General features: G+C 45.1%; 1 pseudogene; it reads right to left on the bottom strand.

Annotated features, from left to right (window-relative positions):
- Positions 1–9,839: 9,839 nt before the first annotated feature.
- LOC137333487 (histone H2B 1/2-like) lies at positions 9,840–10,213 on the bottom strand (annotated as a pseudogene).
- Between the last annotated feature and the right edge of the window lie 13,877 nt (positions 10,214–24,090).

Genomic DNA, 24,090 nt, shown 5'->3' with positions numbered 1-24,090 from the left:
GGTCGACAACGTTGGCCGAGTCACAGGAGTATGAACCGTGCACCTGGTGGGTGGTGTCCTCTCGTGTGATGGTGGTATCTGTGTCGATGATCTGGCATGACTTGCAGAGGTTACCGTGGCAGGGTTGTGTGGTGTCGTGGACGCTGTTCTCCTGAAGGCTGGGTAATTTGCTGCGAATGATGGTTTGTTTGAGGTTGGGTGGCTCTTTAAAGGCGAGTAGTGGAGGTGTGGGGATGGCCATAGCGAGGTGTTCGTCATCATTGATGACATGTTGAAGGCTGCGGAGAACATGGCGTAGTTTCTCCGCTCCGGGGAAGTACTGGACGACGAAGGGTACTCTGTTGGTTGCGTCCCGTGTTAGTCTTCTGAGGAGGTCTACGCAATTTTTCGCTGTGGCCCGTTGGAACTGTCGATCGATGAGTCGAGCATCATATCCCGTTTTTACTAGGGCGTCTTTCAGCGTCTGTAGGTGTCCATCGCGTTCCTCCTCGTCTGAGCAGACCCTGTTTATTCGCAGGGCCTGTCCATAGGGGATGGCCTCTTTGACGTGGTTAGGGTGGAAGCTGGAAAAGTGGAGCATCGTGAGGTTGTCCGTGGGCTTGCGGTAGAGTGAGGTGCTGAGGTGCCCGTCTTTGATGGAGATTCGTGTGTCCAAGAAAGAAACTGATTCTGAGGAGTAGTCCATGGTGAGCTTGATGGTGGGATGGAACTTGTTGATGTTATCGTGTAGTCTCTTTAGTGATTCCTCACCGTGGGTCCATAGAAAGAAAATGTCGTCGATGTATCTGGTGTATAGTGTTGGTTGGAGGTCCTGTGCAGTGAAGAAGTCCTGCTCGAACTTGTGCATGAAAATGTTGGCGTATTGGGGTGCGAATTTGGTCCCCATGGCTGTTCCGTGTGTTTGGGTAAAGAACTGGTTATTGAAGGTGAAGACATTGTGATCCAGGATGAAGCGGATGAGTTGTAGGATGGTGTCTGGAGATTGGCTGTTGTTGGTGTTGAATATTGATGCTGTCGCAGCGATGCCGTCATCGTGGGGGATACTGGTGTAGAGTGCCGAGACGTCCATCGTGGTGAGAAGTGTTCCTGGTTCAACAGGTCCGTGGGTACTGAGTTTTTGTAGGAAGTCTGTAGTGTCGCGACAGAAGCTGGGGGTTCCCTGCACGATGGGTTTCAGGATGCCCTCGATGTATCCAGAGAGGTTCTCACACAGGGTTCCATTGCCTGATACGATAGGACGTCCGGGTGTGTTGGCTTTGTGTATCTTTGGGAGGCAGTAGAAGTCTCCCACGCGGGGAGTACGTGGGATGAGAGTGCATAGGATGTTTTGAAGGTCTGGATCGAAGGTCTTGATCAGTTTGTTGAGCTGATGGGTGTGTTAAATGTTGGATGAGGACAGGATCAGGCTAGGCTGTGATGCCTTCTTGAAGTCAATGGAAAAGAAAACCGTATACGGTGACTAACGGGCAGCCGGTCCAATATCACCTGTTTTCCACCTCCGTTGAAGTTAAAAGTTCCACCCTCAATGTCCAGGCTGATTTGAAGAATGATTACTTGAGTGAGAATTGTACCCCAGCAAGAGTCAGCACTTTCAGGAGAGAAAGTGGGTAGAAAAGAGAGGAAAAAATAAAATCTCTGCGAAAATATCTTCGTTCTGAGATTTTGCCAGACTAATGTAGCTGCGACATTTTATATAGCCCTTGAATTAGTACATTTTTAAATGCAATGAATTTGTCAACTGGCAATTCCCAATTTCCCCTTTAAAATACTGGTGGGCAGAAGGGGCAGTGTAATGATGTCAGTGCTACAGCAGTTAAAGCTCTTGCTTCACATGATCAAAAGGGTTTTGAAACTAACAGTATGCCATCAGTGTCAGGCTCTACTCCTGCCGGTGGCACAGTATCAATGTCAAGGAAGCAGATCTCATGTGGATAGGGAAGCCAATTTTTCCTATTGGCTCTTCAATGGCCCAGCGGGTACTGATGGCACACTGGTAAAGAAACACTGGGTGGTGGTGCTTGGAGATTAAAACTGAGACAGTTACCTAATATTGCGGCCCAAACTTGCTCCATTTCAAATAAATACACCACAGGCAATGTAGATTCACTCTCCTGATTTCCCAGCCAATAGCAAGGAGCCCTGCGTGGATTTGCTTACTTTATATTGACAGTGTATGGTCTGTGGGGGAGTGTACCAGGAGCCTGACACCAATGACACACTGGCCCTGAAATTCCACTGTGGTTCTCCGTGTCTCCCACCCTAACTCTAGTGATAGACGGGAGGGAGCCCTCCACCGAGGAAAGGAGCAAACAGTCGTTTATGCCATTTCTCTGGGATTTATACCACCCTTCCAGTAAAGTTATCACGGGAGACCTGGACAACCGCTGGGAACTTCAGGACCACCATCTATATAAAAACCTGGTGTCAGGAAGTCTACAACCATGCTGTTATAAAGGGATGGTGATCAGCAGGAATCCCAACTGGTGCTATTCTCTGGTTACCTCCTAAACCTTACTAACACCACCCAGAACATCCCTTCTGTCTCGGTGGATAAGTGCACCGTGTGATATGGTACTAATTCACAAAGACCTGGAAGGTCCCAGGTTAAATTCCTGCTCTGGGCTAAGTTAGCAGATCTCAGACCTTTAATGACAGGGTTTACAAGTTTGGTCTTAAGAGGATCTACGTAATGTCTGCTTGCCAGTTGCAACATGTTACTATCATATCAACAGCTAAAAGCCGAAACACAGCGCTGGGTGTACAAAATGTTTGAATTTGGGAATGATTAGAATGAAGATGGAAGTTAAGACCATAAGAGACCATAAGAGATAGGAGCAGGAGTAGGCCATTCGGCCCCTCGAGCCTGCTCCACCATTTAATGAGATCATGGCTGATCTGATTTTTGCCTCAACTCCACTTTTCCGCCCTTTCCCCATATCCTTTGACACTCTTGCTGATCAAAAATTTGTCTAACTCAGCCTTGAATGTATTCAATGACTCAGTCTCCACAGCTTTTTGGGGTAAAGAATTCCAAAGAATCATGACTCTCTGGGAGAAGAAATTCCTCCTAATTTCCATCTTAAACGGGCGACCCCTTATTCTGAGACTATGTCCCCCAGTTTTAGATTCCCCCATGGGGGGTAACATCCTCTCAGCATCTACCCTATCGAGTCCCCTCAGAATCTTGTATGTTTCAATAAGATCTCCTCTCATTCTTCTAAACTCCAATGAGTATAGACCCGACCTGTTCAATCTTCCCTCATAAGACAACCCTTCCATACCCGGAATCAACCTAGTGAACCTTCTCTGAACTGCCTCCAATGCAAGTATGTCCTTCCCTAAATAAGGGCACTAGAACTGTACGCAGTACTCCAGGTGTGGTCTCACCAGCATCCTGTACAGTTGTAGCATGACTTCCCTGCTTTTATACCCCATACCCCTAGAAATAAAGGCCAATATTCCGTTTGCCTTCTGGATTACCTGCTGCACCTGTATGTTGACTTTTTGTGTTTCATGTACGAGGACACCCAGATCCCTCTGTACCGCAGCATTTTGTAGTATTTCTCCATTCAAATAATATTTTACTTTTTTATTTTTCCTCCCAAAGTGGATGACTTCACATTTTCCCATCTTATATTCCATCTGCCAAATTTTTGCCCATTCGCTTAACCTGTCAGTATCCCTTTGCAGACACTTTGTGTCCTCCTCGCAACTTGCTTTTCCACCTATCTTTGTATTGTAAGCAAATTTGGCCACAAGACACTCTGTTCCTTCATCCAAGTCATTGATATATATTGTAAATAGTTGAGGCCCCAGCACTGATTCCTGCGGCATCCCATGGTGGAATAAGACGTAGGTGCTTCTGTGTTACTGTGGACAAGTGGTGAGCAGTAACCAGTGCTTCCCCACAGAGGGAGAGGGAAAATCAGAGGGAGATTCACTCTCCATTGCCGTTGTGCACCTTCTGGTGACTGGCCAGAGGCCAAGGAGCAGGGCATTTGTCTGCCCTCTCGGCCAGATATACAGTGGTACATGGAATTGAAGATATTAGAGAGGGAAAGAGAACAACTACGAAACAAGTGAAATTCCAATAAAGTGTATTTATTTTTAGTCCTATTGAAGTGTTACAAGTTTCAGTCCCAATACTAGGTAACATTTTGAATTCGACTGCAAAGTGATTAGTTTTGTCAGTTTTCTGATTTGAGGGTTATAATATAAACAAAAGACTCCATGGAACAATGGATTTATTGCTGCAGGTAATGTACGTTCAAACCAATGATTTCTAACACAGGGGAGGGTTTCCCCTATGCGTTGGACATCGTGAAATCATTCTTTATAAAAATTATTTTGCCTCACCCACTGCGCTGAGGAAATCTTCCCTCACTGTAAGTCAATGATCTTGGCTGTGGAGATGTGGTGAGCAGTGGGTAGGTCATTTTTATCCAAATGTTGCTATTCTCTGGCTACCTATTCCTTAAAAACACAACCCGGAGCTCCTCTGCTGGTTGTAAATGCACCATGTTGTGTGGTCCTAAACCATACCACCACAAACTATGTATTATGATTTCCAATCTATGTTCAGTTAGCAGATTTCAGCGGGATTAGTGCGAAGGAACAGGAAAATAGATCAGTGAGGATTCTCACTTTTGATGACTATCTAGCGACCCATGCTGAAAAGTGCACGTCATCGAGTGAGGTCAGGATAAGGCTCAAGGTAATGACTCCCATGGTTCAATAACTTACTGCCACTCACTGCCTGGGCTCAGATGTGAATGGTCACATGGTTGAGATATCAGAGGGTTGCCACTCCCCATGGAACCATATCCCAGAACATTCAAGAGAGATGGGGGGAAAATGGGGGGGTGCTCAAAGAGCCATTGGATGATCAGCATTATGGTCAAGCTTTTGTAATACTGTTAACTGGTTTAGTCTCTTTTGGCACTGAAAGCAAAACATCAGCTCTCTGTCCAACTTTGTATATAGTTGCTTGCAGTGAGTCAGTCAGTGCATAACTTTCAGATGTGGACAAAAACAATTATACTCCAATGTAGATTTGGAAATGTCATGATCAAAATTGCAGATTTTGTTCTAAGGTACACTTTACTGTTGTATTATGCCATGCATAAAGTGCAATACCATGACATTCCGCAGGGGTTCTACCGGTCTCCTATCGTTAGAAGACCACCCGAAAACCTGGGGAATGATGTAGAATCATGGAATCTGACAGCAAAGAAGGAGGCGATTCAGCCCATCATGCCTGTGTCGGCTCTTTGAAAAAGCTAACCAATTACTTCCATTCCCCTGCTCTTCCCCCATAGCCGTAATATTTTCTCCCTTCAAGTATTTATCCAATTCCCTTTTGAAAGTTACTGTTGAATCTGCTTCCACCACCCTTTCAGGCAGTGCATTCCAGATCATAATAACTCTCCCTTGTAAATAGCCTTAGCTATGGCCCCCGAGGCTCTATGATATGCCAGAGCTGGCCGACCACCCCCGGGTGCTCGAACTCCAGCCGCAGCCCGCCGTCCAGATGCTAATGAGGCCCGGGCCTCACTGGACTACCAGGCGGTCGGTATTGTTTCGGCACTTGATTAGTTCAGATCACACAAGAGCAGAGTCTGTGCACCAGGTACCCACATTTACATGACTAAATTCAGCTCCCTTACACTGATAGCAGAATCACAGAGCCACAAAATTACGGATCTACAATTCTGCCACCGGGACAGGGTATATCAATGTGAACGTGTTGTCCTGTGATCTGAATTAAGCAAGCCCCACTGAATGGACTGGTTAGGTTTCTTTACTTGATCAGGAAAGCAGACACAGGCAATAATAATTTAAGCTCCTTTTATAATCAGTTAAGTGTTGTTGGCACCTGATGTGTGGGACTTGCTCAACCAGCGCCAACCAGAAAGTAAACTTGTCAGATGCTCTAAGGCTGGCTGCTCCAATTACCTGTTTTCCTTCCAGGTCATACAATGCTTTGATTCTGGCAAATCAACTTTGAGGTTGCTACATTGACATGAATCCTGTGCAATGTAAAAGTGGGGCCAAAGATCCGTGGCCTTTCCATGCACTGCCGCTGTAAGTCCGGCCAGCGTGCGGTAGGAGGGCCGCGAATTAGGCCAGGACACGCATGTTTTAAGTCCCAGCCTTCCCTGGCAGTTTCTACTGTGCTGTTTTGGGGCAGAGCCTCCACCCACTCCAAATAAGGCCATTGGCATAAGAGTTGGCAAGGCCAGGGCGGGGGCTCCCAGGCCAGGAGCTTCCTCTTGCTTAGGCTGGTGGAAGAGCGGTAGATCGGTATGCAGAGTAAGAGCAGGCCTTCCAGTGGAAGTGGGGCCCTCCTCAGTGTCCAGGCTTGGGTCACGGTCTGAAACATCGAAACTTTGTAACATTTTTGATGATTTATTGGCCCCTTTACAAAGGGAGCCGATTGGCAAAGAATGGAAATGTTTCTACTCCAACATTCCCCTTCGGATTGGGCACCCTTTGCTGGAATTCCTGGCATTCCCGCTCCAGCAGGCACCCGAGATGTGTCTCTACTGGTGATACTAAAATCAAGTGACCTCCCCCTGACCCTGCGAACTTTGGCAGGGTCAACGCCAGAGGTCGCAGGCGGGCACATCCTGGCACAAATGCTGGAATGTCGGGCCCACGGATTTTCGGGCCAGTAGCTTTGTAGTTTCGAAAGAGCCTTCCTCTCCTCCCCCACAAAGGAATTCAGCTGAGAAAGTTCTGCCGATGTACTGAATGACTGAAAAGTTTAACAGCATTGAATGGAACCAAATTGAGGTCATAATTGCTTGTGAAGCGAATGGAAATGGTCGACCCTGAAAATGCATGAAAGGTTTAACAATATGCCTGATCTCATTGCTATCATGTCTTACAGATAGACCATGCTTTACAGTACTACTAACAATCTCATTTTAAACTGCTTTCTTGATCAAGTACACCACGTGTGCATAACCTAATCAGATAAAAAAAATCCCGCTCTCCAAACTTAATTATTTTTCCTGAGTCCATAGACGAATACTTGAGAATCATGTTAACAAAGAATGTGTCCAGCTGTACATTTTACGAGCTTATTTCAAAATTTGTCTGATAATCTTGCTGTATCAGCTTTGTATAAGAAATGAAAGATCAGCAAACACAACTTTTTTTAAAGCATTAATATTTATAACAGGTTTGCGGTGAAAACCAGTGTAAATATAACAGTCCTACTTCAAAAGGTACAACATCACAATGACAAAGTGGCATGAAGCAGTCTCAGGTGATTTTCTTGGACTGCAACAAAAAAAATGCACAAAAACCAAGATTTTCCTCTGGGGCATGATTTCTGCCAGAAGTGTAGCAAGGCAGGACTTCTGACTACTTGATATCATGAATGCCACCCTCTGTGTAGTTTCCAGGGCCAGCTGAATTTGAATACTGGCTGTACAACTTCATGGGTGGAGGATGGAGCTCCGTGCTGGTTAACTGTGTGGTTTTACCTGGTTAAATCCTAGCAGTACCTCTGCACACAGTTGGGGAGCCCTAAGTCTTGATGATTGCCAACCTGCACCTAACCTCTCTGGGCTTGGGTGAAAAGACTGATTTTGCATTTATATGGTGCTTTATCGCATCGCTCCTAAAATTCTCAAAGCACTTCAGAAACAATAAATTATTTTGATTATTGTTCTATAGATAAATGCAGCAACTAATTTACACACAGCAACATCCCACAAATAGCAATGAGATAAGTTCATCTGTTTTTGGTGATTGGCTGAGGGAGGATTGTTTGCCAAGAGACCAGGTGAGTGCCCTGCTCTTCAAGTCGTGCCATGGGATCTTTAACATCCACCTGGACCATCTGACCAGGCAGTTTAACGTCTCACCTGAAGGACATGCCCATTGTATTGCCTCAGTACAGTACTGCACTCCCTTAGTACTGCACTGTATTCCTTCAATACTACATTGGAGTGTCATCTTAGGCTTGAAGCCACAATATTTCAATTCAGAGATAAAAGAAAGAAAGTCTTGTATTTTTATAGCACTCAGTGCTTTACAGCAAATGAAGTACTTTTGAAGTGTCATCACTGTTGTAATGAAGAAAAGCAGCAGCCAATTTGTGCACTGCAAGGTCCCACAAACGACATTTTTTTTAGTGACATTGAGGGATAAACATGGCCAAAACACCAGGAGAACTCCCATGCTCTTCATCAAATAACACCATGTGATCTTTTACATCCACCTGAGAGGACAGACAGGGCCCTGGTTTAACATCTTGTCTGAAATATGGCACCTCTGACATTGCAGCACTCCCTCAGTACTGCACTGAAATATAAATTCAGATTTTGTTCTAGGTAGTGTGGGACATGAACCCACAACCTTCTGATTCAGAGCTGAGTGCTACCACTGAGCCACAGCTAACACCATATAAGTGTGTGGCAAGCTTACACAGACAAGTGGATTGCATCCCTAAGGGGCGAGCGAGTGCATTTCATACGGCCTTTTCATATTGGTCGATTGAATTGCATGTGTCCAGCATCCATGAGCCAGCTCCTAGGGTTTATGCTGTTCGATCTGGTTTCCATAAACCGATGGCAGTTTCATAGACACAGTTTTACCTGAGTTCACAAATCTGCTGCCAGTCTATGGAAACGGATTTAACAGGATAAACACGGGAAATTGGCTCATATATGGCAGGGTCCCAGACTTGTACTTAAAGGATCAATATAAAAGTCAGCTTATTTTATGCAGACAGAAACTCTTATCTGTGTGGATTTCTAATAACTTGCTTTGGAAACTTAATAAAGCTGCAAATACACAATTCTTGTGGGCCCACCAAGACCCAAGTACATCATTAGTGTTATGATGATACTTCTTTTTGGTTGGTGTTACGTTGCTTGTCTTTCTGCCAATCTTTTGTAATTGTTTAAATGCTTTCCCTCCTAATAACTGACTGGCATTTGGGAACATTGTGATTCCGTAGCTTTGTATATACAATCTGGCATTTGATAAGGTCAGCAAGTGTACTTGCTTTGGCATTAGGCACAGAAGCTAACACTATGTGTTGCAGCAGCTCCATCCAGACACAGAAATTTAATGTTGTGTTAATGCCGTAGCATTTGACATGAGTCAGTTCTGTGCCATTGTCTGGAAGCCTAAAAAAACAGATAACCTGGAACTGAGCCATACAGACCACAAAGGTTCCAGGTTCAATCTCTGGTATGTGCTGTTAGCTGATGTCAGCTGGGGCAGTGGTAGGACACCACAGTTGGCTTTGTTTGTCCCTGGGCGAGGGAGGAGAGGAAAAAAATCAGTCGGGGTTCCTGCTATTCAGTGAACCCTGCTGGAAAGGACACGTGTGAATGCCAGACTCAAGCTCTGCTGTGATATCCACCCCCCCCCCCCACCCCCTACCGTGATGGAATTGCCTGCCTGCCGACAATCATTGTCTAGGTCCACACATAAAGACTGGCTACCCAGTCGAGATATCAGAGAGCTGTCAGTGCCTGTGGACACATGCTCAGGTCATACATAGCTTGTCCAAATACTCTGCTATTCACCTCCATGAAAGACCACTGCATTCTGGTTGAAGTGTCTGTGTTATCATGCTCAATTATCAGTGCGTGGTGGGTCAGTTCCAGCATAAAAAGTGGAGTCCCATTGGGTTGCCAAGTCCTGTATTAGATTATGCTCTGGCACCTACTTGTCTCTGGTGCTGCATCAGCTGTTTGTTGGCTTTAACAGAGTGCTGAAAATGTGAGCAGATATTTTTGAATAGCAGGAATAGTTGCACAGACTGCTCTATGATCTTTCCAGGGTGTTATGTTATTTCAGTACATTGTGGAGTTTTACTTGGACCTGGTGTATTTGGTCACCACCTTTATCCCTTCTGACGCGGCGTGCTTGCCCAGCTCCCCAGGCAGCAGCAAGCGCATTGCAGACTGGATCTCCCAGGAGTTGATGGTGCGGTGCTTGTTGTGATGGACCAGGCGGGAAGCCTCACCCATGATGCGCTCGAAAATATCATTCACAAAGTAGTTCATGATGCTCATGGCCTTGAAGGAGATGCCAGTGTTGGGGTGAACCTGCTTCATCACTTTGTAGATGTAGATGGAGTAACTCTTCTTTCTCGACTTTTTCCGCTTCTTGTCGCCTTTGTTGGCACTTTATTCACGGTTTCCTTGGCGCCCTTCTTGGGCGCTGCTTTCTTCTTCTCAGGCATTCTCAAACTCAATTTCAGACCCCAGAAATAATACAGAGATTGAGAGCTTCTCTTTTCTCCCTACTTACGCCACTGTCGGCTACTTATTCAGCTACTAGAATCTTGCCCTTTGGAACTCCCTGCCCAGCTCTCTCTATTTTGCCACCTCCTCCTGATTTTCAGAAATCTCCTCAAAATGCTCTTTTTTGTCTTGTCTCTGGTTCCGACCACCTCCTCCCCCCACCCCCCCCCCACCCTCCCCAACACTCTCCATTTTCCCTTTTCCCCTGCTGGTTAGTATCCACCTGCTTTTCTCATCCTCCTAATATTAAGTACTTTGAGATGTCTTCCTGCATGTGAAGACTGCCATATAACTACAAGTTATCATTATCGGCACAAAGTCATATAAGCTACTTCCTCATCACATTCACCATACTGACGCTATTATTAATAGCCATCATTGCTGATGCTGTTAGACCTTCTCAGTAGTTCTCCCCGGTATCCTGGCCAGTATTTAACCCTCAACCACCATCAGTGAAACAGATTATCTGGTCATTATTACATTGCTGTTTGTGGGCCCTTGCTGTGCGCAAATTGGCTACTGCGTTTCCTACATTACAACAGTGACTATACTTAAAAAGTACTTAATTGGCTGAAAAACGCTTTGGGATGTCCTGAGGTCATGAAAGGCACTATATAAAAGCAAGTCTTTTTTTTAGTAGACCCATTCATCCAGCATTAATTATATTAATATATTAATATGTGATGGTACTGGGGCTGTTGATGGAGCCTGCTGACTCCTGTTGCAAACCTAATCTGCTTCCTGTAAGCAATGTATGGATTAGTGCTGCTTCTTACAGTGGTACAAAAGTGAGCCAAACCATATCCTTCAATCGTACGGTGGATTTGGGACAACTGTACATAACAGAAAACTAAACCGAGGTTAAATTGCTAAAACTGTATCAATTATTTCAAACCCGTTCTTCTTCACCAATGAACGTGGCTACAGATTGGAGGTTGCCAGCTCCCCAATAAAAAATTTACAATTTTTCAATCAGGAATTTTTTTAACCTTAAAGAAATGTTAATCTCTGATTTATTTTCAGATAGTCTGTACTGTGCAGACTGGTGTATAAGGTGACCCACATATAAAACAACTCTCAAAATCCCACCTAAAAAATCTGGGAAAAATCCATGACCCTCCTCTAAGATGAAGGTGAAAATTGCAAAGCTTCTGTCAACCAGAATTCTGACCTGTGTCAGATGTGATCAACAAATACATTTTTTCTCTGTTCTTTCTCATTTCAGCCAGTACATTCTATTGCCCCGCTGCTCCACTTCAGTAAAATTTAAATGGCAGCTCTCCTTCCTGACTTCAGCCATGAACCCTGCTGCTGCTTTTAAAGCTCCTCACCCTGTATCCATCTTTGCTGGGCTGTTCCTGTTTTTAAATCATAAATGGGAACATGGACATCTCATTTTTGATACTTCCTTGCCTTATTCCAGTCTGAGCTATTTATATCTGCGTGGAAGCACTGTACAGATTCACATATAAGACTGTAAATGTATTTGCTTGTTTGGGGCTAAAAGTGACAATACATCTCATCTTATACCTGGGTCATATCCTTCCTCAGGTTTCCCTCTTAGCAAAACAATTTCCCCAAAGGTACCACCTTATCAACACATTCCTGTCCAGTGTTTCTGTCAGTATGGTCTGTTCTACTTCTTCAGCGGTGTCAACTTTCCACATTGGCAATACATCCCAGCATCCTCTATTCCAAGGAATTGCATTGTACACCTATGCAAATAGGTCCAACTTTGTGGTGGATAATTCCCCCCAATGCTCACTTTTTTTTGGTGGGGGGTGGGTGGTGGAGGACAACTTCCAAAAGCATTACTGGCCCAATGAATTCAAGAATGCAGTTCTTCCAGGGATACAGGGATTTCTCCCTGAATCAGGTGCCACTTGTGCCAGAACATGCCCTGGCATTATCGGACATCTTTGCTTACAACAACAACAACTTGCATTTATACAACAGGCAGTTTCATGGCAAGGTCACCGTTGTACCTTTGTACATGGCACACACTTACATTTATATGAGTTTTGTTTCATGTCTACTCGTCTACCCTGGCCAACATTCTTCCCTCAATTGGTCATTTGTCTTATTTACTGTTTGTGCCACATTCATCTGTGTTCTTAAATGTAAGTTTCTTGCTCTCCTTATCCCAGTACATATTCTCTCTCCTAATATCAAAGCACTTGGGGATAATGGATTTTCATGAACACGACTGCTGAACCAATGACCAGTGCATTTGTTTCACTTCTATTATGGTATCCTAGGAGCCACGTTGAATCAGCTTAGGGAGAAGATACTGTAAAAACATAATGGGATCATTACCTTCGTGATGGCTTCTGGCAGACCCAGAACTCTTAATATTTTTTTCAAGCATCCTTTTTCTCAAGATCATCAATTTTCCTGAGCTTGGATTCAATCTTTCTGTCATGGTCTGCCTCCCTGATTGATGCTACTTTCCAATTTCCCAGCTCTCTTACCTGTTTCACCTCTTTTGGATAAGAGCGTCAGTGGTGCTTAATGGTTTCTATTGTCGCCATCACCTCGTCTATCTTACATAATGGATTTCTTTTTTTTTTGTTGGACTGCTGTCTCTGATAGATCTAAATGTGAAGAAATGAACACAAGGACACAGTTACAACAGTCGGCGGGGTTTCACTGCTGCAAGCTTTATGTTTGGGCTGAGGTTGCCGCTGTGTCGTCTTACCCCATGGCTAATAACATGCATGATGCGCAGTCTGCTATATTGCCTGTCCACAGACCTGTAGAGTCACCCACAGACTCTATGCCACTAAGGGTTTCCACAGGGCTCTATGTGGAACTGCTAGGAATGTTTGTGAACACAGATGGCTGTGCACCTGCACGGTGGCTTTTACATGCATCTGCTCATACTAGGGCTTTTCCTTCTCTAAAGTTCATTATCCGTGTGAAATGATGAACTATCCTTTGAATGGATTTGCTCCTGTGTGGCAAAGGCACTGAGGGAGGGTGCGCTTGTGTCCAAACTCTGGCCACTGTTATGAAAGATGTGGTTGTTCTGTCAGTTTGAGTTAGGAGCCATCTGAATCATTACTCCAAATGAAGAACAACAACTTTACTTCAGCATGACTGCAGCCCGCAACCATGAGAAGAAATGAAGGGTGGGGAGAGGCAGCATGGGAGAGCATCAGAGTCACGAGAGCACAATATGGGATCAGAGGGTTGATGGATATTGAGCCCAAGAAATCGGAAGCAGTGGGAGAGATAAGTCAAGTGTTTTGCCACAAGCAAGAAAACCACCTAGGGAAAATAGAAAAATTTTAAATTGTCCACTGCACCCCAGTTATGATTTCATTGGAGAGGAATTTCATGGTGTCACAACAGTGGCTGTTTCTCCATAAAACATCGACTCCAAGGCTGCCTCTTACCTATGAGTAGTTTCATAAAGAAAGACAAAAGAGGACTGACAGATATTTAAGTACACAGATTGAGCTCTTCACTTTAGATCATTTTTAGAATATAGTGGCAATTCAAATACATGCAGGCCAATCGGATGTCACTCATTTTGAGTGGCAATCACTCATTTTAGTTTAGTTATACTCTCTGGAGTTTAGAAGAATGAGAGGTGCTCTCATTGAAACGTATAAAATTCTTGGAGGGCTTGACAGGATAGATGCTGAGAGGCTGTTTGCCCTGGCAGGAGATTCTAGAACTAGGGGTCATAGTCTCAAGATAGGGGGTTGTGCATTTAGGACCAAGAGGAGGAAAAAATTCTTCACTCAGAGGGTTGTGAATCTTTGGAATTCTCTACCCCAGAGGGCTGTGGATGCTCAGCCATTGAGTATATTGAAGGCTGAGATCAATAGATTTTTGGACATTAAGGGAATCAAGGGATATGGGGATAGGGCGGGAAAGTGGAGTTGAGGTAGAAGATCAGCCATGATCTTGTTGAATGGCAGAGCAGGCTCAAGAGGCCGAATGGCCTACTCCTGCTCCTATTTCATATGTTCTTAAATGTGACCTATTTTGATGTTTGACACCCTTTAAATAAACATGGCTCCATATATTAAATGGGTTTCCAATCTGTGCCATTCTTGTTGATTGATTATAAATGGCACATGTACCATTTCCCTGTTGTTGGCAACTCTGTCCTCCTTGAATAAGGGCAATTGACTATTTGGTTTGTCTACTGGGGGTGCACTCTATATAAAGCTGTCATTGCAATATTTCAATATTACAAGTTGACACAGCAGCCAAGATTGTTAGCTGCATTACACCTCAAATGGGTGCAATCAGGGTGCACTGGAGTGTAAACATAGGAGGAGTTCAGTTACTCTTGCCCTCTGCCCATAATGCACATCATCCACTTTTCCAGTGGGTGGAGTCAACGGTACAGAAAGGTCCCAGCAGAAAGAGGCAGGATCTTCATTACAATATTAAAATGAAGGTTAGATGACATTATACAGATGTCTTTGTTATTTTGGAGCTATTACACCAGATCTGGAGTCATTCATCAATATGTCCATGTATAATGGTCATCAATCTAGGATTGTTAGGCAGCAATTGAATGTGGAAGTGAGTATTTAAAGAGCCAGAAGAAGAAAACAACTGGTTTTGAAAAATGCTTTGTAAGGTGTTTTTGTGGGGGTTTTTTGAATCTGACCTTTTCTATCATTTTGGAAAGCATAAAAGGAGGAGCAATGGAGATCTGCCAGGCAGAGGAGGAGGAGGAGGACTATGCCCACCCATCATTACCCTCCCAGCCGCAAACACAGGCAGAGGTGCACTTACCTGTATTTGTCTGAGGAACTGGGGCCTGGAGGACTGAAGGCACGGCTGCCAGTGGTGCGGCGAAAGGGAGTGGGTATGCACAAGAGGCCAAAGCCAGAGGAATGGTGAGTTCAGAGGCGGGTTTGTAGAGCTGGACGGATGTATAGAGATGGGGGGGGGGGGTGCGCGTAAAGAGATTTAAACACGAGGATTCAGCCTGAGACAATGGCTGAGCAAAGGGATAGAATCAGTGGCAAGGGTAAGGACTGCCATAAAATGGGAGTCAGGTGCTGCACCACTCCATTACTTACCTCTGGACTCCCTGGGAATTCACAGTAGGTCAGTCACCATCGGAAAGAAAGATATAGGTTAATGTTTCATCAGAAAAGCTGATGAAGGGTTCTGATAAAGTGTTATGCCCAAAATGCTAGCTTAGCCTTCTCCTTTTGCAGATACTGATCAATATGTTGGGCATATCCAACATTTTTTGATTATATATACATTTATTGCCTGTCAGAAAGCCTACTAAATGTGCTGGAATGAAGCAGAGTTAGAGTGCAAAGGGTTAACTACCTTGCAGACTAATCACGGTTTACTATCTCTTACAAAGCGCAGTTTTATTTGGTCATGCACATTTCTCACAAATAGATAATTAGAGTGTGCATTTTGAGGTTGTCATGGAAAAAGGCTTTGTGCTGTAAGTTCATCTTTCTGGTGAAGAAGTTTATTCTCAGACATGTCTGCAGCTGCACAGAAACTAACAATAGATACTCGATCACCCCCACCCACACTCTGAATCACAGACTCTGCCCTTAGGCACTAGGGAATTCTTTCACAGAAGTTTCTGTAGACACCCATTAGCTCTTCAGCTCTGTATGTGTGTGTGTGTGTTATCATCTGTGACTCACTATTGTACTTTACATCAAGATCCATGTCTGAACATGCTTAAAATTGATGGTGTAGATTAAGGCATAATTAGTAGTACATAAAGAAATTTACATAGGGAATAATTAATACATATGAGTGATTACAAGGCAATGAGCTAATTGAGGGGTCAGATGGTTTAAATATAGAATAATACATAGCTAAAAGTAATTATAAGACAGTGATCTAATTGAGAGGTTCAGATAGTTTCTATATATAGAATAAAGCCCCAGTCAATACTCTTCCTTCTACCAACACCACGAAAACAGATTAACTGGTCCTTCATCTTATTACTGTTAGTGGGATCGTGCTATGGGCACATTGGCTGTTGCGTTTGTCAACATAACAATTCCTGCACTTCAAAGTCATTCATTATATGTGAAGCACTTCGAGACGCTCCTCAAAGACTTGATAAGCCGCTATATTAATGTAAATCTTTCTTTGATACATACCTGGGAGTAATTAAAGGACATTAACCTCATCAAGGATTCAGACGGTTTTATATATATAGAATAATGGGTACTTGGGAAGGAATTTATGGCATTAATCTAATTGAGGGATTCAGATGATATTACAAACCACAAGAGCAAAAGCCTGTGTTTTTTTAAATTTAATAAAAAATGATAGATTTTCCAGTCCTTGCCTGTGATTTTATGATCAACACTGACAGCAGACCAGGTACCTCACTATAATATGAAGTTCACGAGGATGCTATTTGGGTCCTTTATTGCCACCAGTGGCTGCCGTGACAGTAGCCAATGACCAGTGTGCTCCACATTATTAAATCACAATGAATTGACACCGAAGGTGCAACAATTGTGATGCAAACTCTGCTGGTGAGGATAAACCGTTAATTAGCAGAAATCATATGGCCAATTTTCTCTGTCCCTTTATGACTGTGGAGGACCGTGCTGCAGTGTGGTGCCATATGTACTGGTACCCTCTGGTACTTTGTGCAAGTGGTCAGTCTTCAAGATTGAGCCTAGACAGTAAAAAGTATCAATTAGATGTTATATCGGTTCTAGAATCACGGTAAGGAGATTGAAGGGTGGTTTGGACCATTGTTAAGTTGGACCGATGAGTCTTCTCCTGCCCAAAACATTACTAAATTACTACTATGTTGCTATTTGAGTGAGGGGAGGGTGGTATCACAGTAGAGTTTGATCCTATCCTCTCCCAATGTCCACTCTTCCTACTTTTCCTGGACAGCACTTAGGAGCAAGAATCGTATCCCTTACCTGGCTTGGGATACCAGGCCCATTGGTAGCTCTCCATTGAGATCAGACACCTGCCCGAAATTGCCTGGCTCAACACAGACCAAGAATTGAAACCTCCCTGATCTGTACCGCACAATACCTTTAACCACTGAGCCTTTGAGGGAACCTGGGCTTATTTTAGGAGCACGAGCTGGTGACATCACAAATCTCTTCCTTTGTCTGTGTACACAGTGCCATAACTGCACGCAAGACGGCAAGGGCATCAGCTCCATGCACTTGTACCTCACTTAAAAGCAGTAATGGTACAAATTTCATGCAAATGGTAGCTGCCTTTATCCACAATCCTCAGTGCTAAAGAACCTGCCCTGCTTAAGGGGCAATGTGTGAGGGGCCCACGTGCTCCTTCACTGAGAAGCAGAGTATAGGGAGAGGTAGGAACCAAAGGAAAAGGCAGGTCTGGAGAGCAGCTGGAAATGCAACTACCGACGGGGTTTTAAAGAAAAAAATTAAAATGTGTTAAATAATAAGGAGGGGACAGACAAGAAAGAAAGACTGAAAATGAAGTTTGACAGGATTTTGAGATCGTGAAAAGAGCCAGAGAAATAATAAAAGGCATTGAGTCAGGTGCAGAAGGGGTGACAAAGACACAGATCTTTTTGAAGCATGAAATTGAGAGGAATAAGCAGAAGCTCAGGTTACTTTGGCTGAGGGCCAGCTCCAGCTTCAAAATCCTAGCGAGGTCACTGCCAGGAAGCTGCTGCATCTTCACAGCTGCCTCTTCTTCCCCTGCCAACGAATTTTCCATGCCAGTGGTTTGGCGTGAGGTCTCAGCACTTCACTGTGACAGGAGCAGAATATATGTGATATGTTAGACTTGACAGGTCTGAAGACAATGCCGCCTTTTTAGTCCCAACAAGGAAGCGAAATTCTTTACTGCAGATGTGCGGCATTCCCATCCCCCACGCCCACATCATCAAATCTGATGGACTGTGGGTGTGAGATTGTCCAATTAGTGTCAAATTATGGGTTACTTTGTCCTGAGTTAACTAGGTTGAGACTAAGCTGATTTCAGTTAAGAGCCTTAACAGTCATCTGATTTAAAGATATGTATCCCACTTTGTAATGAACATTTCAAGCACTTTTACTCTATAAATTCAGGTCTTGGCGCAGTAGTGCTGAAAAGGAGACCTAAGACATCACTGCACAATTCTTTCCTATTTATGTTTAAAAAGGAAGAAAAATTTAGATTTAAAAGCACCTTTCACGACCTCAGGACGTCCCAAAGAGCTTTACAGGCAATCAAGTGCTTTTTTTTAAAGAGTGTAGTCACTGTTGTAATGTAGGAAATGCAGCAGCCAATTTGCACACAGCAAGGTCCCTTAAACAGCAATGTGATAATGACTAGATAATCTGTTTTTAGTGACATTGGTTGAGGGATAAATATTGGACAGGACACCAGGGAAAACTCCCCTGCTTTTCTTCGAAATAGTGCAACAAGATATTTTCAGTCTACCTCAGAAGCCAGACAGGGCCTTGGTTCAACATTTCATCTGAAAGAAGGGACCTCTGTTAGTGCAGGACTCCCTCAGTACTGTACTAGAGTGTCACCCGAGATTTTCTACTCAGGACACTGGAGTGGGGCTTAAACCTATTAACCTTCTGACTCACAGACAAGAGTACTGCCAACTGAACCACAACCTCTTGCTGTCACAACAACAACAACAATAACTTGCCTTTAATGTTGTAAAATGTCCCAAGACTCGTCACGAGCAATTAGCAAACAAAATTTGACACCGAGTCATATAAGGAGATATTAGGACAGGTGACCAAGAAGGGGAGTAGGGAAAAACCGGGGAACTACAGGCCAGTGAGCCGAACATCAGTGGTAGGAAAATTATTGGAAAAAATTCTGAAGGACAAAATTAGTCTCCACTTGGAGAAGCAAGGATTAATCAGGGATAGTCAACATGGCTTTGTCAAGGGAAGATCATGTCTGACTAATTTGATTAAATTTTTTGAGGGGGTGACTAGGCGTGTGGATGAGGGTAACGCAGTTGATGTGGTATACATGGATTTCAGTAAGGCCTTCGATAAAGTCCCGCACAGGAGACTGGTCAAGAAGGTACGAGCCCATGGAATCCAGGGTGCCTTGGCACTTTGGATACAAAACTGGCTTAGTGGCAGAAGGCAGAGGGTGATGGTCGAAGGCTGTTTTTGTGACTGGAAGCCTGTGGCCAGTGGGGTACCACAGGGATCGGTGCTGGGTCCCTTGCTGTTTGTGGTCTACATTAACGACTTGGATATGAATGTAAAAGGTATGATCAGTAAGTTCGCTGATGATACAAAAATTGGTAGGGTGGTAAATAGCGAGGAGGATAGCCTCAGTCTGCAGGACGATATAGATGGGTTGGTCAGATGGGCGGAACAGTGGCAAATGGAATTTAACCCGGAAAAGTGCGAGGTGATGCACTTTGGAGGGACTAACAAGGCAAGGGAATACACAATGAATGGGAGGACCCTAGGCAAGACAGAGGGTCAGAAGGATCTTGGTGTGCAAGTTCACAGATCCCTGAAGGCGGCAGAACAGGTAGATAAGGTGGTAAAGAAGGCATATGGGATACTTGCCTTTATTAGCCGAGGCATAGAATATAAGAGCAAGGAGGTTATGATGGAGCTGTATAAAACACTGGTTAGGCCACAGCTGGAGTACTGTGTGCAGTTCTGGTCGCCACATTACAGGAAGGATGTGATCGCTTTGGAGAGGGTGCAGAGGAGATTCACCAGGATGTTACCAGGGCTGGAGCGCTTCAGCTATGAAGAGAGACTGGGAAGGTTGGGTTTGTTTTCCTTGGAGCAAAGGAGGCTGAGGGGGGACATGATTGAGGTGTACAAAATTATGAGGGGCACAGATAGGATGGATACTAAGGAGCTTTTTCCCTTCATTGAGGGTTCTATAACAAGGGGGCATAGATTCAAGGTAAAAGGCGGGAGGTTTAGATAGGCCAGACCTGCCGGAAGCCAAATCGTGAGCCAGAAGAGGCCCAGCAGTTAAGTTTGAAACTTAACCGGGCCACACAAGTAAGTTTTTGGCCTCCATTGCCCTGGGCTCCACCCCCCCTCCTCCCCACCCACCCTCTCCAGGTCAGAAAAGCCCTTTCCCCCACCGTTGTGGCCAGAAAGCTCCCCAAATCGCTTCCAGAGCCGCTCCCCATCCCTGAAACTGATGGCCGAGGACCCTGTCCACGAGCTTCCGGCTGATGCCTCCTGCTGCCGATCTCCCGCTCCCGCCTACCGGTCAGGTAGTGAATCACCAGCAGGACTGTGGGAACTTTATTCAGAGGAGGCCTGTCTGTTATGATTGGCCAGGCCTCCATGTCCCCGAACCCTCCGGGATCGCCGCCCACTCTGGGGATCGCACAAACCGTGCCTGCCCCCATTTTAAAATCGGGGCCCATTAGTCAAGAGTCACATAAATATGGGTCGCTGATGTCACTTGTTAAACTGTATACAAGCAGTTTAAGGTAGCAAAACAGTAACAACAACAACTTGCATTTATATAGCGCCTTTAACGCTGTAAAACATCCCAAGGCATAATGTAGGTTTTAGGGAGCGTCTTAAAGGAAGAGAGAGAGTGGAGAGGTTTAGGGAGGGAATTCCAGAGCTTAGGGCCTAGACAGCTGAAGGCAAGGCTGCTGATGCTGTAGTGAAGGAAATCGGGGATGCACAGGAGGCCAGAATTGGAGGAGCGCAGAGTTCTCGGAGACTTGTAGGGCTGGAGGAGGTTACAGAGATAGGGAGGAGCGAGGCCATGGAGAGATTTGAACAAAAGGATGAGAATTTTAAAATCGAGTTGTTCCCAGACCGGGAGCCAATGTAAGTTAGCAGGCACAGGGGCGATGGGTGAACAGGACTTGGTGTGAATCAGGTAACAGGCAACAGAGCTTTGGATGAGCTGAAGTTTACAGAGAGTGGAAGATGGGAGGCCAGGCAAGAAAACATTGGACTAGTTGAGTCTGGAGGTAACAAAAGGCATGGATGAGGGTTTCAGCAGTAGATGGGCTGATGCAGAGCCAGAGATGGGCGATGTTACTGTGGTGGAAGAATTCAGTCTTGATGATGGAGAGAATATAGGGTCGGAAGCTGAGCTCAGGGTCAAACAGGACGTCGACGTTGTGAACAGTCTGGTTTAGCCTGAGACAGTGGCCAGGAAGAGGGATGGAGTTGGTGGCTAGGGAAGGGAGTTTGTGTCGGGGACCGAAGACAATGGCTTCGGTCTTCCCAATATTTAATTGGAGAAAATTTCTGCTCATCCATTTCTGCTCAGGCAGCGTGACAAATCAAATGTAGTGGAGGAGTCGAGAGATGTGTGTCGTCAGCGTACATGTGGAACCTGATGTGTTTTTGGATGATGTCGCCGAGGGGCAGCACATAGTTGAGAAATAGGAGGGGGCCAAGGATAGATCCTTGAGGTACGCAAGAGGTAACAGTGTGAGAGCGGGAAGAGAAGGCATTGCAGGAGATTCTCTGGCTACGATTGGATAGATAAGAATGGAACCAGGCGAGGGCAGTCCCACTCAGCTGGACCACGGAGGAGAGGCATTGGAGGAGGATGGTGTGGTCAACCATGTCAAAGGCTGCAGACAGGCCAGGAAGGATGAGGAGGGATAGTTTACCATGGTCGCAGTCACATAGGATGTCATTTGTGACTTTGATAAGGGCTGTTGCAGTGCTGTGGCAAGAGTGAAAACCTGATTGGAGTGATTCAAACATGGAGTTGTGGGAGAGATGGGCACTTTTACTTTTAAGCCACATGAATTAATAGGATTGATTCTCCAACACAGAGACAGTTTACTTCTAAATGGTCAGAAACAGGTGCAAAGCTCACAAAGTGAAGTGTGCTGTTTGCACGCAGTTTTCCATGGTCAATTCATTATCATAATACTGCACAACTCCAAGTGCAGATTTATTTTAATTTTGAAAGAAAGTACTCTAGGGCGATCAAAAGGCAGCATAACCTGTTTGGCTACTTCCACCAAGATGCCACCAACCAGGCCTGCTGGCATTGTTGCACCTACCCGGTAGCGGCCATGAGATATTGTGTTCACGAGGTCCAGGTCAGCAGAGAGCCAGATGCAGAGCATCTGCTGCCAGGAAACCGGCAACTAACACGCATCATAGGGCTGACACAACCAATGACAGAAGCAGTCAGGTAAGGTCCCAAACCTGCCTCAAACTCCAGCCAGACGTGCTTCAATGATGACCTATGGGGATGGTGGAGTGAAGTGACAAACAAGGCCATCCTTCTCGCAGCCACCTCACGCAGCTTTAGGAAAAGCTCAAAAGACATTTCAGCCCTTTCAGTAGACCTCAAACAGGGGCCCGGATGCTGGTCTGCACTGTCACTTGCCTGTAGACTCGTGCCTTCACACTGGATCTCTATTACAAATTTTGGATCTTGTCTTAGATATTTTGTCAGGTACTGCATTGCTGCATGCACTTTAAGCGGTCTGAGCATCTTATGTTGAGGGATGTACCCTTACTGTTCACTATCTTACTATATGATGGCATAACCCGGGGTGTAACAATCTCCTTTCACTTTAATTTGCTGTTCCCTTTTTGGCCCTCTTCCCCCTTCAGCTCTGGTGAAGGCTGCCAATGGGCAGAATTGTCTTTTGTGTGCTTTAAGGCTGCAACGATTTTTGCCCACCTTCCCCCCCACCCCCCCCCCATCCTGATATTTCCCTTTAATTGTCTGCATCGCTTTAAATTTCATCTTCACACAATTTTCTGCTCCCACCACTAACATGTTCCATACACACATCTAAATCTGCATTTGGAGCTATGCAGGATTATGATAATGAGGCGACTGTGGATAATTGCATGCAAACCGTACTCTTCACTTTGGGTGAACTTTGCACCTGTTTCTGACCATATGAAAGTAAACTAACCCTGTATTGGAAAGTCTGTCCTATTGCTTCATGTGACTTAGCCATAAATTTGGGAAGTTGCCTCCTTTTTAAAAAAAAAAGTCAAAAGGTTGGTCATAGATTTCTGCAGCTAGAAATCTCTGGGTGGGGACACATTCATGGTGCAATCAGGGTGTGCGTGCTGGACCTTGATCAGGACCTGCTTCCACTAGGTCTCCGTCCCTTTTTTTGTGATGCCAAATTCCAATGGAAGTGAGGGCAGACACTTCTTGTTTCGTGACCCAGGTCTACATAATTTCCTCAAAATGCAGGCGTGTGACCTCCTCCCAGGATTTTACATCTCTCAAGCCAGCTGTTAAGTACTCTTCTATTATCACTAGATGGGGTTGATTTTTATTGCCTTTGCCTAGCGTTAACAGGGCAGTAATGGCCTCAAAATTGGATCGTTAGGTTTACCGCCCTGTTAACACACTCATTGTAGCCGGCCTACCGTTGGGTGTCCAAAGCGCTGGCCTGTTTCAGGCGCTATTTCCCTTTTGCTATGCAAATCAGGGTCCTATGACATTAAAAGGATCCTGATTGGCATTTTAGATCGGAACTGGGCGGAGCCTGCGCCGAGTACACTTCGGTCAGTTCCACGGGCGATGGAACCGAAGAGGCCCGCTAAAGGTAAGTGATGAATTATTTTTGTGGGGAGTGTTCCTCTGGGGCCCACAAAAATAATCTGGGCAGCTGGCACCCCGGGACCCCCACCCTCCATGATCGTGATACCCCTCTCCCCGCCCCCGCCACAACTTAGCTTGTTGGCGGCTGCCCCTGCCTGATCTTGAGGTCTCAATCTGGCGAGCTGCACTGGGACTCCTGTTTACTGCTCCCGCAGCTCGCCTGCCAAATTTTAATGAGGCTGGGGCCTCAGAATCGTGGAGTGCCTCTGCCGGTTGGTCATCCAAAAGTGAAAATTGACCCTGATATCTCCTGCATGCAGAATGATTTGTTTTCTTCCCCCTC

Source organism: Heptranchias perlo, chromosome 2 (assembly GCF_035084215.1).
Source record: "Heptranchias perlo isolate sHepPer1 chromosome 2, sHepPer1.hap1, whole genome shotgun sequence".
NCBI lineage: Eukaryota > Metazoa > Chordata > Chondrichthyes > Hexanchiformes > Hexanchidae > Heptranchias > Heptranchias perlo.
The sequence above is the reverse complement of the archived record's forward strand: the minus strand, read 5'-3'. Positions and strand labels throughout refer to the sequence as shown.